The 16,287-nt window shown below is 44.2% G+C and overlaps 1 long non-coding RNA gene across 1 annotated transcript in view; it reads right to left on the bottom strand.

The window, feature by feature from the left end:
- The window catches only part of LOC126473865 (uncharacterized), a 35,557-nt gene extending 30,885 nt beyond the window's left edge, over window positions 1-4,672 (bottom strand). Inside the window, exon 1 of the long non-coding RNA XR_007586533.1 lies at window positions 4,456-4,672. This is a non-coding gene — a long non-coding RNA (uncharacterized LOC126473865). The remainder of the gene's footprint in view (window positions 1-4,455) is intronic.
- Window positions 4,673-16,287: the final 11,615 nt, after the last annotated feature.

The raw sequence follows: 16,287 nt of genomic DNA, 5'->3' as shown, positions 1-16,287 counted from the left end.
TCACGCTATGGAGTGTGAACGCACGAGGATTCTGGTACAGACGTCGAGATACTGGGACAGCGTTGTTAGAGAGGCCATCGAAATTCGCACCAATGACGACTTCATAAACCGTGACTGTGGCTATAATCTTAGCAAGGCTTGGGAACCAGCGATTGGGTTAATCAAGAGTAAATCGAGGAAACGTATAGTTGTGACGACCACGGCGGACAGAGCCATCACACCGACGTCATCTCAGACGCCGTCGCAATCTGTTCCACCGCGCGACCGTGCCGTGGGGCGCGGACGGCGGAGGGAGTGCGCCGCGGGCGGAGGGTATTTAAATCGGCCGCCGCCGCGACCGAACCCAGTTCCCCCTGAGCAGCCATAGCGTACGGATCTCCGTACCGGCACGTTCACAGGAACTCAGTCCGTCAGTTCACCTGATGATGACGACATGTATGATCGCCGAAAGATTGTGCCCGTTGGACACTGTAGACCGGCAGTACACCCGTGGATATTTTGATTAGTTTTAATATGTTAGGATGTTTCAAATCAGCATAAACTACGCTGCAGACTGAAAATTTGTTCTGGGTTTAAATATTTTGTTTGTCAGAACGGTGCTTTTGCAATCTATCTTGATATCAGATCACTTAATCTATTATCTGCATTGCCATCAGTAACATGACCACACATGTTATCATATCTCTTCACACATTGGTCTTCATGTTAAGCGCAAAGTGGCACTGATTTCCGCTATCAGTATTCCATTCACTCGTCTTTTTAACACTTTAAGAAAATATGTTTAATCATGTCACGTGTCTCAAAATATTGTTTTGGAATCAATAGCTTCAGTCAGAAAGGAATATTTCCTAGATTTTTGCAGCTTTCTTGATGACAATATTCAGCGACTCTTCACAAACATGGGGTTTGAAGGCTTGTCTGGTCTGTAACGTAGGATAGATGGTGATCTATGGTCGCCATGCCAAAAGAGCACAATGCTGGGCGTGCGGTTCTAGGCGCTGCAGTCTGGAACCGCGAGACCGATACGGTCGCAGGTTCGAATCCTGCCTCGGGCATCGATGTGTCTGATGTCCTTAGGTTAGTTAGGTTCAATTAGTTCTAAGTTCTAGGGGACTAATGACCTTAGAAGTTGAGTCCCATAGTGCTCAGAGCCATTTGAACCACAATACTGGTGCACGCACAAGTGTTTCGGGGCACATCGTACATTATCGAACTTGGAGCTCCGCAGCAGACCACTCCTGTGTGTTCACATGTTGACCAACGACATCGACAATTACGACTGCAGTGGGCACAGGACTATCGGCATTCGGTCGTCGAGACATTCTCATGCACATACATGGAACTGCGTTAGTAATCGAAGAAACCCTGACAGCTGCGAACCACCTGCATCTCTTCATGCTTGGTGTCTTCCCCTATGGCTGATGTTATCTTTCAACAGTATAACTGTCTGTGTCTCGAAGCCACAACCGTGCTGCAGTGGTTTTAGGAGTTTTATAGAGAATTTACGTTGATGTCTGGGCTGCAAATTCGCCTGATGTAAATCCCATGGAACCCAATTGTGTCGCTAACGGGCGCCATCATCGCACACGCAAATCAGCGGTTCGTTATTATGCGAATTGCATGACCTATGCGTAAACATCTAATACCACATACCTCCACAAACTACCAACAAACTGTCGGTTCCCTGATACGTAGAATCAGTGATGTATTTTGTTCCAAGGATGGACAAACAAGCTATTAACAGGCGGTCATAATATTTTGGCTCATCTGTGTAGATGTAGATGTAAATTTAGTCTACGTATTAAGCTATCAGGCACACAAAACTCACAGAAGAATGTTGTCTCTTATTTATCGAGAAATCAAAAGACGGAATCCCTGCTACTGATTGTCTCTCAGTAATATATCTTCGTATTAGCCCCTAATTTTCTCATTGCAGTCAGTTCGCAAGATGTATGTGAGAGGTTGTAAAATGTTTGCCCATAACACTTACAAGGAGCGGTATAGAGCTCAGCTCTCAACTGCCCTTTCGTCACAGTATCTCTTAGTTGCCATATGGTCACGAATCTTCCAGTCTTCGATATATAGCAGTTGAATCTACCTGATTTCGACAAGTAAGGGATCTCTCCCATCAAGTCACAGATATCTACTATTTTTTTTCTGTAAATCTCATCACGTTCTGACAGCAAATTTCCATTAGTAAGAAGCCTGTCTAGTCCTCCACGTGTCACTGTTTAGGTATGGAACTATCACACGAGAAAAATAACACGCTAACGTCCGGGAGGAAAGTCCCAACCATGTGGAGTATACGTGAACTACACAAAGAAATTCAGAAGCATAACACCTAGAATTCATCTATATCAAATGACTGTGGATAATTATGCCACTGTACGTGTCCTAATCCCGTTTCTCGTTTTCCTGTGATTACTGAGCTACACATACAACAGTGTTATGTTGTCAGAGCCTTCGTTGATACTATAGAGTTTCATGAGGAATACATCACTCCGTAACACAAAACTAATAATATCACAGAGCTTCCAATACTCTATCCATTGAATCGTTTACGTACAACGATGCAACAGCCTCACCTCTATGCAAAAGTCAGAGCTACTGCAAAAGTAGGGGAGATTCAGGACTTAATCGCAGCTTTGCTCATATTTTTACCCTCCTTTTCTGTTTTATAGTGAACCGACAATGACACTATTCCATCTAGAGCAGAGTAAATCCACATGGGTAACACACATATGCGTAGTGCTAGTTACTTATTTAGACGCGAACCCAGTACTTACACGCTTAGCCAACTATCCAGTTCACCAAGTACAAGCGAGACCAAATCAATCTCAATGTCTCCTCCGGCAACACCAGTCACCTTATAACCTTTTTATCTCGAACCGAATTGTAGTGCAACAGTCTCTAGGAGACATACGGAAGGGATTTGGGGCCACTCGTCTCCTACAACGTCACATCTAAATGGGTGTATCTCCTCCCCCTTAAAAATCCATGCAGATGAATCTGAGCCTGACAAATTCTTCTGCTTTAGCTCACCGACTTGTCAGTTCTTAGTGTTTGATTACTTCCCTTAAGATCCCACCAAACGAATCCAAACCAGACATTTACATTCTACTTCAGCTCACTCACGCATTATTTACTACAAAAATCGCCAAGGGGCCCGGGTTCGATTTCCGGCTGGGGCAGGAGATTTTCTCCGCTCAGGGACTGGGTATTGTGTTGTCCTCATCATCATTTCATCCCCATCTCTGACGCGCAAGTCGCCCAATGTGGCGTCGAATGCAATAAGTATTTGCCCTCGGCGGCCGAACTTCCCCGAATGGGGGACTCCCGGCCCACAATGCCGTACGCTCATTTCCATTTCATACTACAAAAATCACTGATAACACAAGGAAAACACTGATTAGCTAAAAAGGAATAATAAACGGTCGCCAGCCCGCTAGGGCAAAGAATCTCCAGAATCTTGAGGAAGGTAATGGCAAAGATATTTCAGCAATTAATCACTGTCGTGGCAACAGAAGGTCGTCACACTGCTGCGCAGCACAACAGTTCACGAGAAAATAAATGAATCGGAAAGCACTGAGTTTGCAATTGCTTCCTCTGAAGTACAAAATTTTGAAAGTAACGTTAAATGAAATTACTGGTTAAATAAATGACTGGCTTAACTTAAACTTCGTTATGTAAACAAATAACTTTCAGTAACCTCAGAGTAACGCGACGAAAAATATAGAAAAAGGCAAGCAATTTACTTTTGATTATTGAAAGATTGAACTGAATTTACTTTACGCAAATGAGCAGTTGGTTTCACTTTTAAAATAACAACAATAAAATGCGTACCAAGCCAGCAGAAGTCACTCGCTAAGCTAAATACAGAAGAAATGAAACTGCGCACTCTTAATTTGTGATGTATCCCTAGTAATTAGTTTTGCCAGTGAAATTACACGTTACTTCAAGTAGCCTTTGCTATGCAATACAAGAATGAACAGTTGATGTGGAAGAAAATCTAGGCAGAAACTGGTCTCTAGTAAACACTCTAACTGGCAGTAAGTAGTTACTAAAAATGGTTCAAATGGCTCTGAGCACTATGGGACTTAACTTCTAAGGTCATCAGTCCCCTAGAACTTAGAACTACTTAAACCTAACTAACCTAAGGACATCACACACATCCATGCCCGAGGCAGGATTCGAACCTGCGACCGTAGCAGTCGCGCGGTTCCAAACTGTAGCGCCTAGAACCGCTCGGCCACCCCGGCCGGCGTAAATAGTTACTTTTCATATTTTTGCGACACTCGGTGATTGTATGGAAAGAAAGGGAAAATAATGTCTGAGGACAATGACAACACAGGTGCCCTACAAGTTCTAACTATTGCAAGTTATTCATACTTTGTGAAAGAAATGTTGCTGGGCACTGCCAACGTGAGTTTATGATTTTGTACTTAACAGACTTACGTTGTTGTAGCTGTGCGGACCAGGAAGAATGTAGCCGACGACAATGCTGAGGTGCCGTTGTTGCTGCTGCTGTTCGATGAGAACCCCGAGTAGTCCGCAGAGCTACGGATAGTTATGGGACAGGCAATAGTAGCTTCCTCCGCCTGTCCACTCCTACCGTGCTCTCAATATTCGTGGGTTAACAAATGAGGCGCGTCTACTTTGGCGCGAGCATGGCCGCACTCCATGGCGGCGGGAGCGCGCAACTAACACTTCCGCCCTCTTTCATGACTCAAGCTGCTCTGCTTCCTCTCTGCTCGCAACGTGACAGAGATAAACAACGGCACAGCTAGTACCATTTCCACGTTGCTATCGATACGTTTCAATAAAGTTCTCTTGGCTTTTACCCAGAAATTTACAACATTTTCATTATAATTACGATTAATTATATACAGTCAAAAATAAATACACTAGTACAACGGTTTCGTTTTAAATATAGTTCCTGCATTACAGCTTCAGAATCAAAAGTATAGCGCAAGAGAGCACGTTATCAACGGTTATTAAACGGCAAACATTTTGGATGGTGCAGAAGGTATCTTAATCTGCATTTTCCGTGTTACAATACTACGCTGCATTGGAATCAGATGCATGTTACATAGGTCCCAAACGACTGTCAAGGTATTTAAGTAAAATAATGCTGTGTAGGGTACTTACTTCCCTAATTAACAAATTGTCCAATAAAACTATAGTCTTGCCTCGTATACATCCCATACTGATTTTTGAAATGTACTTCCATGTCGCTAGCATTCAGATAGGATCAAACTTGAACAGTCCATTTCCACAGTTATAAACCATAGCTCTGAAACCTAGTCCTTTTTTAGCGGAGGGACCTTCCTGTCAAATTCCTACAGAAGGGGAAGAGCCTGCGGTACTGACACTATCAAGAAGGCAGATTACCGATGAGATGGTGACTACATGTTTGAAATTCGGAGCAAATAATCAGAAGCTATAGAAAAAGAACTGTAAGAACTGGAAGCTCCTGCGGTATTCTAAACAGCTGCTTCATAAGAATAATAATTTTTAACGTCAGCCATTTCCAGCCTTTATGTTTTGATCGCAGGGCTTTAGATGCTTTCCTGCTACCACATTTTAAATGAGGTGGAGTTTAACAGTTCAGCTGCTACAATGACATATAGAGTTATCACTTTTTCTACATTCCAACTACTTGACGAAGGATACTATTTCTGGTCTACATCGACCCCTGTACTGCTACACTGAAAGATCTAAGAGTTATATTTTCTGGTACAGCTTCTTACAGTTTTTTCCAACATACGAGCATTATCAAGGATCTCCTTATCACATTCTAACAGAAGTGGGGAAAGTCTGTGACACAATCGCTGCGAGGAAGGTGGATTTCCGATGAGGTGGTGAATAGATGTTCGAAATGTTAAGAAAACAAATATAAGCTATAGGAAAAAGAACTGTAAGAACTGGCAGCTACTGCGGTGTTCCAGAAATCTGCCTCGTCAGAACAGCAATTTTTAACGTCAATCATACGTTAGTGTGCTACATTTCTCGTTGTGATAGGTCTATACCAATTCAGTGACGGTGAAGGGCTAGACAGCCCTCTAACTGCTGTCGGAACGTAAAGGGATTTCGAGATTCGTGGTAATATGGCGCCGGCCCCTGTGGCCGAGCGGTTCTAGGCGCTACAGTCTGTAACCGCGCGACCGCTACGGTCGCAGGTTCGAATCCTGCCTCGGGCATGGATGTGTGTGATGTCCTTAGGTTAGTTAGGTTTAAGTAGTTCTAAGTTCTAGGGGACTGATGACCACAGCAGTTAAGTCCCATAGTGCTCAGAGAGATTTGGTTTGATAATATGGCATGTAATAGATACTGTGACGAAAGGGCAGTCGAGAGGTGAGCTCTACATCGCTTCTTCTAAGTTTTATGGGGAAACACATTACGACCTCTCACATACGTCTTCCGAACTGACTGCAATGAGAAAAATGGGGGCTAATACGAAGATTTTTACCGAGAAACAGTCAGTAACTGAGGTTATGTCTTTTGTTTTCTAGATAAATAAGAGACAACATTCTTCTATGAGTTTTTGTGTCTATAAATCGATGGACTGACGTCTCAATGGGTAGATTAAATTTACATCTACATCTACACTGAAGCGCCAAAGCAACTGGTATAGGCATACGTATTTAAATACAGAGATATGTAAAGAGGCAGAATACGGTGTTGCGGTCGGCAACGCCTATATAAGACAACAAGTGTCTATCACAATTGTTAGATCGGTTACTGCTGCTACAATGACAGGTAATCAAGATTTAAGGGAGTTTGAACGTGGTGTTATAGTCGGCGCCTGAGCGATGGGACACAGCATCTCCGAGATAGCGATGAAGTGAGGATTTTCCCGTACGACCATATCACGAGTGTGCCGTGAATATCAGATCTCAGACGTCGCTTCGGCTGGAAAAAGATTCTGCAAGAACGGGACCAACGATGATTCAAGGGAATCTTTCAACGTGTCTGAAGTGCAACTCTTCCGCAAATTGCTGCAGATTTCAATGCTGGGCATCAACAAGTGTGAGCGTGCGAACCATTCAACGAAACATAATCGATATAGGCTTTGGAGCCAAATGCCCTATCGTGTACCATGACGACTGCACCACAAAAAGCTTTACGCCTAGCCTGGGCCCGTCAGTACCGACATTGGACTGTTGGTGACTGGAAACATATCGTCTGGTCGCACGAGTCTCGTTTAAAATCATATCGAACGGACGGACGTGCACGGGTATCGAGACAACCTCATGGATTCATGGACCCTGCATGTCAGCAGGGGATTGTTCAAGCTGGTGGAGGCTCGGTAATGGTGTAGGGGGTGTGCAGTTGGAGTGATATGGGACCCCTGGTACGTCTAGATACGACTCTGATAGGTGACACGTATGTAAGCAGCCTGTTGATGAACTGAATCCATTCATGTCTATTGTGCATTCCGACGGATTTGGGAAATTCCAACAGAACAGTCCGATACCCCACACGTCCAGAATTGCTACAGAGTATCTCCAGTAACACCCTTCTGAGTTTGAACACTTCCGATGGGCACTAGACACCCCAGACATCAACATTATTGAGCAAATCCGTGAGGCCTTGCAACGTGCTGTTCGGAAGACATCTCCATCCCCTCATACGCTTATGGATTTATGGACAACCCTGCAGGATTCATGGTGTCATTTCCCTCCAGCACTACTTCAGACATTAATCGGAGTCCACGCTACGTCCTGTTGCTGCACTTCTGTGTGCTCGCGGGGGCCGTACATGATATTAGGCATGTGTAACCAGTATCTTTACATGCATACTTCGCAAGCCATTGCACGATTTGTGGCGAAGTGTTTTTTGGTACCATTACAAGACTTTTCCTTTCCTGTTCCACTTACAAACAGAGCGAGGGAAAAAAGTCTATCTCTATGCCTCTGTATGAATGTTAATTTCTCGTATCTTATGTTCGTGGTCCTTGTGTGTAATGCGGCGGCAGCAGACTTCTGCACTCAGTTTCAAATGTCGGTTCTCTAAATTTTCTCAGTAGTGTTCCTTGTAAAGAACATCGCCTTCCCTCTGGGTATTCCCATTTGAGTTCTCGAAGTATCCGCCCACTAATTTTGCAGGAGCCAGTAGGAACTGTTCTACAGGGCTTATTCTGAGGAAAACCCAGGTCGTTAGTCTCATACGCGTTTGGGATGGGGTGGTCAGCAGACAGTTATTTTGCTATTGTTATCTGGGTCAGCCTTTCTGGCATGTTTCGGAAACACGTCTCAGAAAGTTCCGGTTTGCATGTGGGAGGAGAGGAAGCGTATTGTTCAAAATCTTGATATTTACCCCAGTGCCATTTAAGTACCCAGTCCTTCTGAAAAATATAGGACAACTTTTGCGAGTTTGGAGTCATTAACATCTGTCGGGCGTGGTGAGTGGTGGCTTGTCGGCTGAGAGTAGTACAGCCCCAATGTGCAGGCGGAGGTTCGCGATCTAGTGGCAGTGGTGGCAGCTGTTCGCATGCAACCTGGCTGCGGTGGAGGAGACAGCGGAAGAGGTGTAGCGGGGGTGGAGAAGAGAGTGAAACATGCTGCTGCTCCATTGACCATCAGGGTGCAGCAGGATTCGTTATAAGCGAAAGCATTATGACCACTGTCCACCGCGATGTTGGATGTGGCCTGGTGGCGTTGCCAGCACGTGAATTTTTAACAGACATATACAAGTGGAGCAGACACAGACAGGTAATCACCCAAGCAAAGATATGCAATGCAAATGGGGAAATTCATTGAGATAAGCTTCTTTGATAAAGGGTAGATTACTACCACGCAGAGCATGTGAACGAGTATCCTGTAAATGGCGAAGCTGGTGGAATGTTCGCATTCTGCTGTCGTGAGTATCTGTGGAAAGAGGAAGAAGGACAGTGAAACAGCCACTAGGCGCTAAATGGTTGGACGTCCACGACTCTTCACAGAATACGAGGTTCAGAGGATTGACTGCTCAGAATGCAGGATGGTTGGTGATCTGTGGCACCTCTGCCGAAAGAGCACAATGCTGGTGAAAGCACAAGTGTTTCAAAGCACGCCGTTCAAGTTACATTGTTAAACTTGGAGCCCTGCAGTAGACCGCCCCTACGTGTTCACATGTTGACCGAGCGACATTGTCAGTTACGGTTGCAGTGGGCTCAGGATAATCGGGATTCGACCGTCACTCAACTGAAATGTGTTGGCTCTTCAAGTGAATCACAATTTTGCTACGCTAGGTAGATGGTCATATCCACAAACGCCGTCATCGAGATGAGAAAAGTACAGTGCGCCATGGACACAGGCCGCTGACAGCAGTATTATGTTATGGGAGACATTCTCCTGCACTTGGATGTGACCTGTGGTGGTAATCAAAGACAACTGACAGCTGCGAACCACCTGTATCCCTTAAAGCTTGATGTTTTCCCCGATGGCGATGTTATCCCTAGCAGTATAATTGTCCGTTTCTCGGAGCCAGAACCATGCTATAGTGGTCTGAGGGCACTGTAATGAACTCACGCTGATGCCTCAGCGACTTAATTCGCCTGAAGTAAATCCTATGGAATCCATCTGGGTCGCTATCCGGCGCCACCACTGCATTCACAAATCAGCAGCCCATTATTTAAACGAATTACATGATCATTGTTTAGACATCTAATACCATATTCCTCCACAAACCTACCAACAAACTGTCGGATACCTGATATGCCGAATCAGTGATGTATTTCGATCCAAGGATGAGCAAACATGATATGAACAGGTGACGATGTATTCTGGCTCTTCAGTGTACTTCCATCAGCATGACAAAGCAACCAACACACAGAACATAATTAGCATTAGATATCTTTAGCTATTTGACGACGATTGCCATCCATTTTAGTATCGGAGGAAGCGACTACCTACCCTGTTGGGAAGCCCTCGGAGACATCACGGAAGTGTCTGGAGCGTAATCAAACTACATGAAAAATGTTACTCACCATGCAAAGAGGCTGTCATGATCAATTTAATTGTCAGTCAATTTGATGTCAATGACGCGCTGCTGGGCGGCTAGAAGGGAGTGCGAGAGTACCATGGATATGATTCGCGACGTGGAATGGTAATCACGCGTTTTTGAGTTGCAGCGAAACCTTTTAATGAAATATCAGTCTCCCACCTACATAGGAAGAGGTGCCGATCATAATGAAATCAGCAGTATAACCGAATTTATAAAGTGATACACAACATTAACCTGATATTTCCAACTCCTCTATGCTGCTACTTTAAGCTGCTTCATTAGTGATGAGGCATTTGTCAACGTTAGGAGAGTTCGAAAGTGAGGAGATTTCCTGTGCTATTAGCACTCCGTCATGAGTAAATAACAGGTTTAATATTCTAGTCCTGTGGTGCAGGACGTAACAGTTATTAAGTTGATAAGAACAGATTTTTTTACCTGATGAGAGGATATTTAGAGGAAATATAGCGTATGACATACTGTTTTACAAAATTTTCAGAAGAAGTAACGATACTTTAGCAATGTGATAACATGGGTATGCTCTGATTTCTTCCGACTTCGAAAATAACTCGTATAAAAAGGGTGAACCTACATTTCACGTGAGAAATTCAAGATGTATGGACAAAAACATACCCATTTCGGATTGGGTAAAGTGGATTTTTAAACTGGGGCCTCTATGTTAGGGGTGCAGTTGCAGTTAGAGCTGTATGTCCAAGTCGCACCTGCTTGCCTCGCAGTGCGCCACAGCCAGCTGTAGAAGTGGCCACGAGGCTTTGGTCGACTGGAAGTCGTGGTTTAATCTTGTGCAACCAACAGATACAAGGAATACTCCAAACTGTCAGTTCTCGTCCTCAACCGTGGGAACAAAATTGGTGGCGGCGCTTGTGGCACCTTCTGGGTGGCCGAATAGCGAACTAACCATTATGCTAAGTGGCGACAGAAACGTATGTGTGCGAAGATTCAATATTGAAGGTGTTTGCGCTCGATTATTATTTCCCCCATGTAAATTGATCGGTTGACGGTGGTCATGGTGACAGTCTCTCCAGCTTATATGCATAAGGTACATCTGGGGTGTGGATACCAGGAAATGGGCGCCCAACTGCCAGCATGGCTGATGTACTTGCGGGTCTCTAGTCCGCGCCTGGCACTCCTGCAGTCGGGAGGTCGTGTCCGATTGGAAAGTTGTTTTCACCAGATATGTTTAGCGTAAGGTGGAACAGTTGTGGTGGAGTTGGGTTTTACAGCGCATGGAGGAGGGTGCTTGCGTTCTCAAACTCGGTGCATGCAAGGCATCAGATATATTTGGCCCTACGATCTACATGTGGCAGAAATTTGATTAATTGATTTGCAATACGTATATGTCTGAAAAATATGTGTTATTACAAAGAAGAAGTATCGTAATGTGGTGGAGAGTTTAAGCATCCTATGTGACTTACAGCTTCAAGAGCTTTTTTCCCTTCCTTGTACCCCGTAAGTAGTCAAAAATTGATTTGATAGGGCAGGGCATATGGACTATTTCCGACCTTTTTTGATATCGCAATTGTGCCAGCTCCTCCTTTGTCTCCAGCATTAGTCAGTAGGAATACAATATTCTGATGAGGGATGCAAACCTCACTCAGTGTGGTTGGGCGTGTTGATTCATGCAGGTGTTCACACTTGAGAGAGTGAGAGAATGACAGACAGACAGACTGGAAGCAAGACTGAAATTTCATAGTCAAAGGGTTTCCGTGACCTGATGCTTTGTTTGGAGGCCACGAGAACAGTTGGGTGACTCTTGGGTGGCTTAGCATGCAAAAAATTGGACCTGTATCAGTGTGTGTGACTCCCAGCGTTAGCGGGCTATGTAGCCCCTAACAGCAGTTTCTCTGCCATCTTACAGTCAGTATGGAGGATGGGCACTACACGCATGCCAACGCATAGCGATGTTAGTGGTGTGTGCTGGGACTTAAGAGTCTCGGAGTGCGTCATTAGCCATTAGTCGTCTGCAGTGAGCAGAGCTGTTGGCACTCAGTGCTCGACCTCACACCACCAGTGCCTAGCCTGCAGATATTGGTGATAGTGCACCCAGTGCCCACCTGGCAGACATATATGTGGGAAACTCAAAACAGCGGCTAATGTAACACACTGCATTCCATCCCTTGGAACTTACAGTTGTTACATCATAGAAAGTGGGTGGTGGGGGTGCAAATGTGAAGAGCTGAATGCACGTTTGGCTATGGGCAGTCACCTTCAGGCCACTGCTTTGGGGTTTAGCGGTGGTGGAGTATTAGGTGTGTTGCATGGGACACCTCAAGTGTCGCTTCTTTCTTCTTTGGGCTCTGCTACTGAGGCTTCTCCTAGTACACCTGACACAGTGCATCTGTCCTCATAGCAGAGTTAACGATGGGTAGTAAGACGTTTGTGTCACTCGAGGTGGAGGGGCATTGTGGAGACTGGGTGTCTGGCCTCAACCATTCACCCTGTGGGTGGACAGGTGTCCGCTCTTTCAGCAGGGTCCAACCACCACGTGGGAGGAGAGGTTTACTAGTTACTGGGAGCTCCAATGTGTAGGTGTATTATGGAGCCCATTAGGCAGACAGAGTTCAGAGCTGGAAAGAAAGCCAATGTGCACGCAATATGTCTGCCAGGGCTAGTAGAGATTCGTGCATCTCTGAAAATATCAATGTATTGAGCATACAAGTACTGCTAACGCCATACATCGTGAAAAGAGCTAGCAGAGAGCCCAAAAAAAATTCTGGTCAAATTTAAAATCGCTGAGTTGGTTCTAAGACCTTCGTCCAGTCAGTTGTTGAACAATCTGGAGTGGTAGTTGAAGACAGCAAATTTCACATTCAAGAAATTGTTCACATGGTAGAACCGTGCCAACATACTGTCGTTTGACTATCAAACAGAGTCCCATATGGACGACATGGTAATAAGCTTCCCTGGCAATAGAGAAACAACCAAAGGAATTAAAAACAAACAAGTGACCAGGTCCGCATGGAATCCCAATTCAGTGTCTCAAAGAGTACTCGGTGGCATTGGCCCCTTGCTTCCTTGCATTTATCGTGAATCCCTCACTCACCACAGTGTCCCAGGCGACTGGAAAAGAACGTCATAGACTCCTGTGTATAAGAAGGGCAAAAGAATGGACCCGCAAAATTACAGACCAATCTTCCTAATATTGGTTTGCTTCAGAATTCTTCAACATATTCTCAGTTTGCATATAATAAATTTTCTTGAGACTGAGAAGCTTTTATCCAAGAATCAGCATTGTTTAGAAAGCATCTTTCATACAAAACTCAGCTCGCCCTTTTCTCAAATGATATACTGAGAATTATGGCAACATGCAGATGATATATTTATAGTTTCCGAAACGCATTTCACATGGTGCCGCATTGTAAACTGTTACAGAAGGTACGAGTAAGTGGAATAGGTTCACAGATATGTGAGTGGTTCGAATACTTCTTTAGTTACAGAAGTCAGTATGTTTTCCTCGCTGGCGAATATTCATCAGGGACAAGGGTATCATCAGGAGCGCCCGAAGGAAGTGTAATAGGATGGCTGTGATTCTCTATATACATAAACGATTTGACATGCAGGGTTTGCAGCAATCTGTTTTTGTTTCCTGATGATGCTGTGATGTATATAAGGTGTGTATGTTGAGTGACTGTAGGAGGATAAGATCCCTTAGACAAAATGTCTAGTTGGTGTGATGAATGACAGCTAGCTCTAAATGGAGAAAAATGTAAGTTAATTCGTATGAGTAGGAAAAACGAACTTGTAATTTTCGGATACAGTATTTGTAGTGTCCTGCTAGACACAGTCCTGTCATTTAAATATCTGGATGTAACATTCCAAAGCGATACTGAATAGAACGAGCTTGTAAGGATTGTGATAGGAAAGGCGAATGTTTGCCTTAAGTTTATTAGGAGAATTCTAGATACTTGTGGATCATCTGTAAAGGAGGCCGCAAATAGGACACTAGTGCTACCTATTATTGAAAACTACCCAAGTGTTTGAGATCCATACCAGGTCGGATTAAAGAGAGACACCGAAGCAATTCACAGGCAGACAGCTAGATTTGTAACTGGTAGATCTGAACAACATACAAGTGTTACAGAGATTCCTCAGGAACTCAAATTGGAATCCTTTAAGAGGAGGTGACGTTCTTTTCGAGGAACACTATTGAGAAAATTTAGAGAATCGACATTTGAAACTGAGTGCAGATGGTTTCTACCACCGCCAACATACATTTCGCGTAACGACCATGAAGATAAGATACGAGAAATTATGGCTCAAACAGAGGTGTATAGGTAGACGTTTTTCCTTCAGTCTGTTTGCGAGTTGAACTAGAAAGGAAATGACTGGCAGTGGTACAGCGTACCCTCCGCCATGCGCCTTAAGGTGGATTGTGGAGTATTGGTGTAGATGTAGCTGCAGATGTACCCAAGTGGGAGAGGAGAGTGGGGGGGGGGGAGAGCCCTGTCTTCTGCAAACTGATTAAATAAAGAACACACAGACTGAGTTTAACAATATAGTATTATTTTTTATTTTTTGAATTTAGTTTTGTGAGATCCTTCCTTTCCAGCAGTTCAGTGCAGACTGAGTCTTTTTCCTGCCAATTTCCAGATTGACAAGGGAGGGAGTAACTGGCGTTGGGGAGGGGAGCTTTGGGGAATTCCCTTGGATGAGGAGAAGGGACTCGGAACTGAACTGGGGAGTGGCTGACAACAAAAGTGTCCTTTTTCCCAGTGGGGTTGGGGAGGAGAAAGGGGAAATTGAGTGATGAGGGGTTTCCTCAGAAGGATGGATTATTCCCAGGGGATCACAAGTCAACTCAAAGGTGTCATAAATCAATTAGCATAATAATAGGTTAAGGCTGAGAGGGAAGAGGGAACTTGGCAGAACAATAGGATAAGGGACCAATGGGATGAGGATGAGTGAAGAACCACTTAGCAGAGCAAAAGGTTAAGGAGAGGGGATGAGGAGGGAGAATGGTGGTTTAATTGACCAGTTTAATTAATTAACATATAAATTTGACATAAAAAGTGTCCCAGAACCTGCCTACTCCACTACTGGTACAGAGGCCTGGGGTGGATGGCCTCTACATTGGCAGGGTTGCAATGAAATGGTGAGTGGTTGTCAGGATGATGGCTGGTGGCTGTTCAAAAGAACATCATCAAACATTTTACTGAAGAGCAAACTGCAACACTCATTGTGATACTGAGTGGTGGCAACACCCTCCTGGACGTTTTATAGAGGCAGTGAGGTGGTAGGCGCGGTTGCACCAGGTGGCGCATTGCCTACTGTGATGGCACCAGTTTTCAGGAATACTGACATGCAGAATATGTGATAGGGTGTGTGTGGTTTGCAGCTCAGCACAGAATTGCGCTGTGGTCCTTGTATAGAAAGACAGTTACCAACAATAGTGCCACTCTTGCAAGCATAAGTGTACAGTGTCTGTATGCCTGCTCAGGACTATGTCATTTTTCCTTCTGGTATCGCAAGTATAGACATCAGTGTTCCTTTTATAGCCGGCCGCGGTGGTCTCGCGGTTCTAGGCGCGCAGTCCGGAACCGCGCGACTGCTACGGTCGCAGGTTCGAATCCTGCCTCGGGCGTGGATGTGTGTGATGTCCTTAGGTTAGTTAGGTTTAAGTAGTTCTAAGTTCTAGGGGACTGATGACCACAGCTGTTAAGTCCCATAGTGCTCAGAGCCATTTGTTCCTTTTATACTGCAGTGGATTATTTACAACTAACGTCATGACAGTATCAGCAGTCAGAATGCCCCACTCGTTAAACAGATGTCTACAAGATGATTGTGAGTGAGCACCCTATATTATTCTTATAGCACGTTTTTCAGCAATGAAGACTTCCTTTCTTAAAGATGAGTTTCCCCAGAACATTATTCCATATGAAATTCTTGACTTGAAATGTGCAAAATATATTAATTTACTGACTTGTCTCTCTCCCAGGTTTGTAATGACTCTAAGTACAAAACTGGCTGAACTAAAATGTTTTAACAGTTACAAAATGTGCTTTATCCAGTTTAAATTCTCATCAGTATAGACACCAAAGAATTTTGAAGTTTTCCCCATAATTATTATTTTGTCACCATATCATTGATGTAGTACCCCTAGACATGTAGAATGAATATGTCCTCTCTTTTTAAAACTGAGGGTGAGACCATTCACAGAAAACCAGTGAATGATACTTTTAAGAACATCGTTCACAATTTCTTCAGTTTCTCTATGCATGCTTGGATTGATTACAATGCTAGTGTCATCCGCAAAAAGAACTAACTCTGCTTGTTGTCTATTAA

The sequence above is a fragment of the Schistocerca serialis genome, chromosome 4 (genome assembly GCF_023864345.2).
Source record: "Schistocerca serialis cubense isolate TAMUIC-IGC-003099 chromosome 4, iqSchSeri2.2, whole genome shotgun sequence".
Taxonomy (NCBI): domain Eukaryota; kingdom Metazoa; phylum Arthropoda; class Insecta; order Orthoptera; family Acrididae; genus Schistocerca; species Schistocerca serialis.
This window is presented reverse-complemented; position numbering and strand designations above follow the sequence as displayed.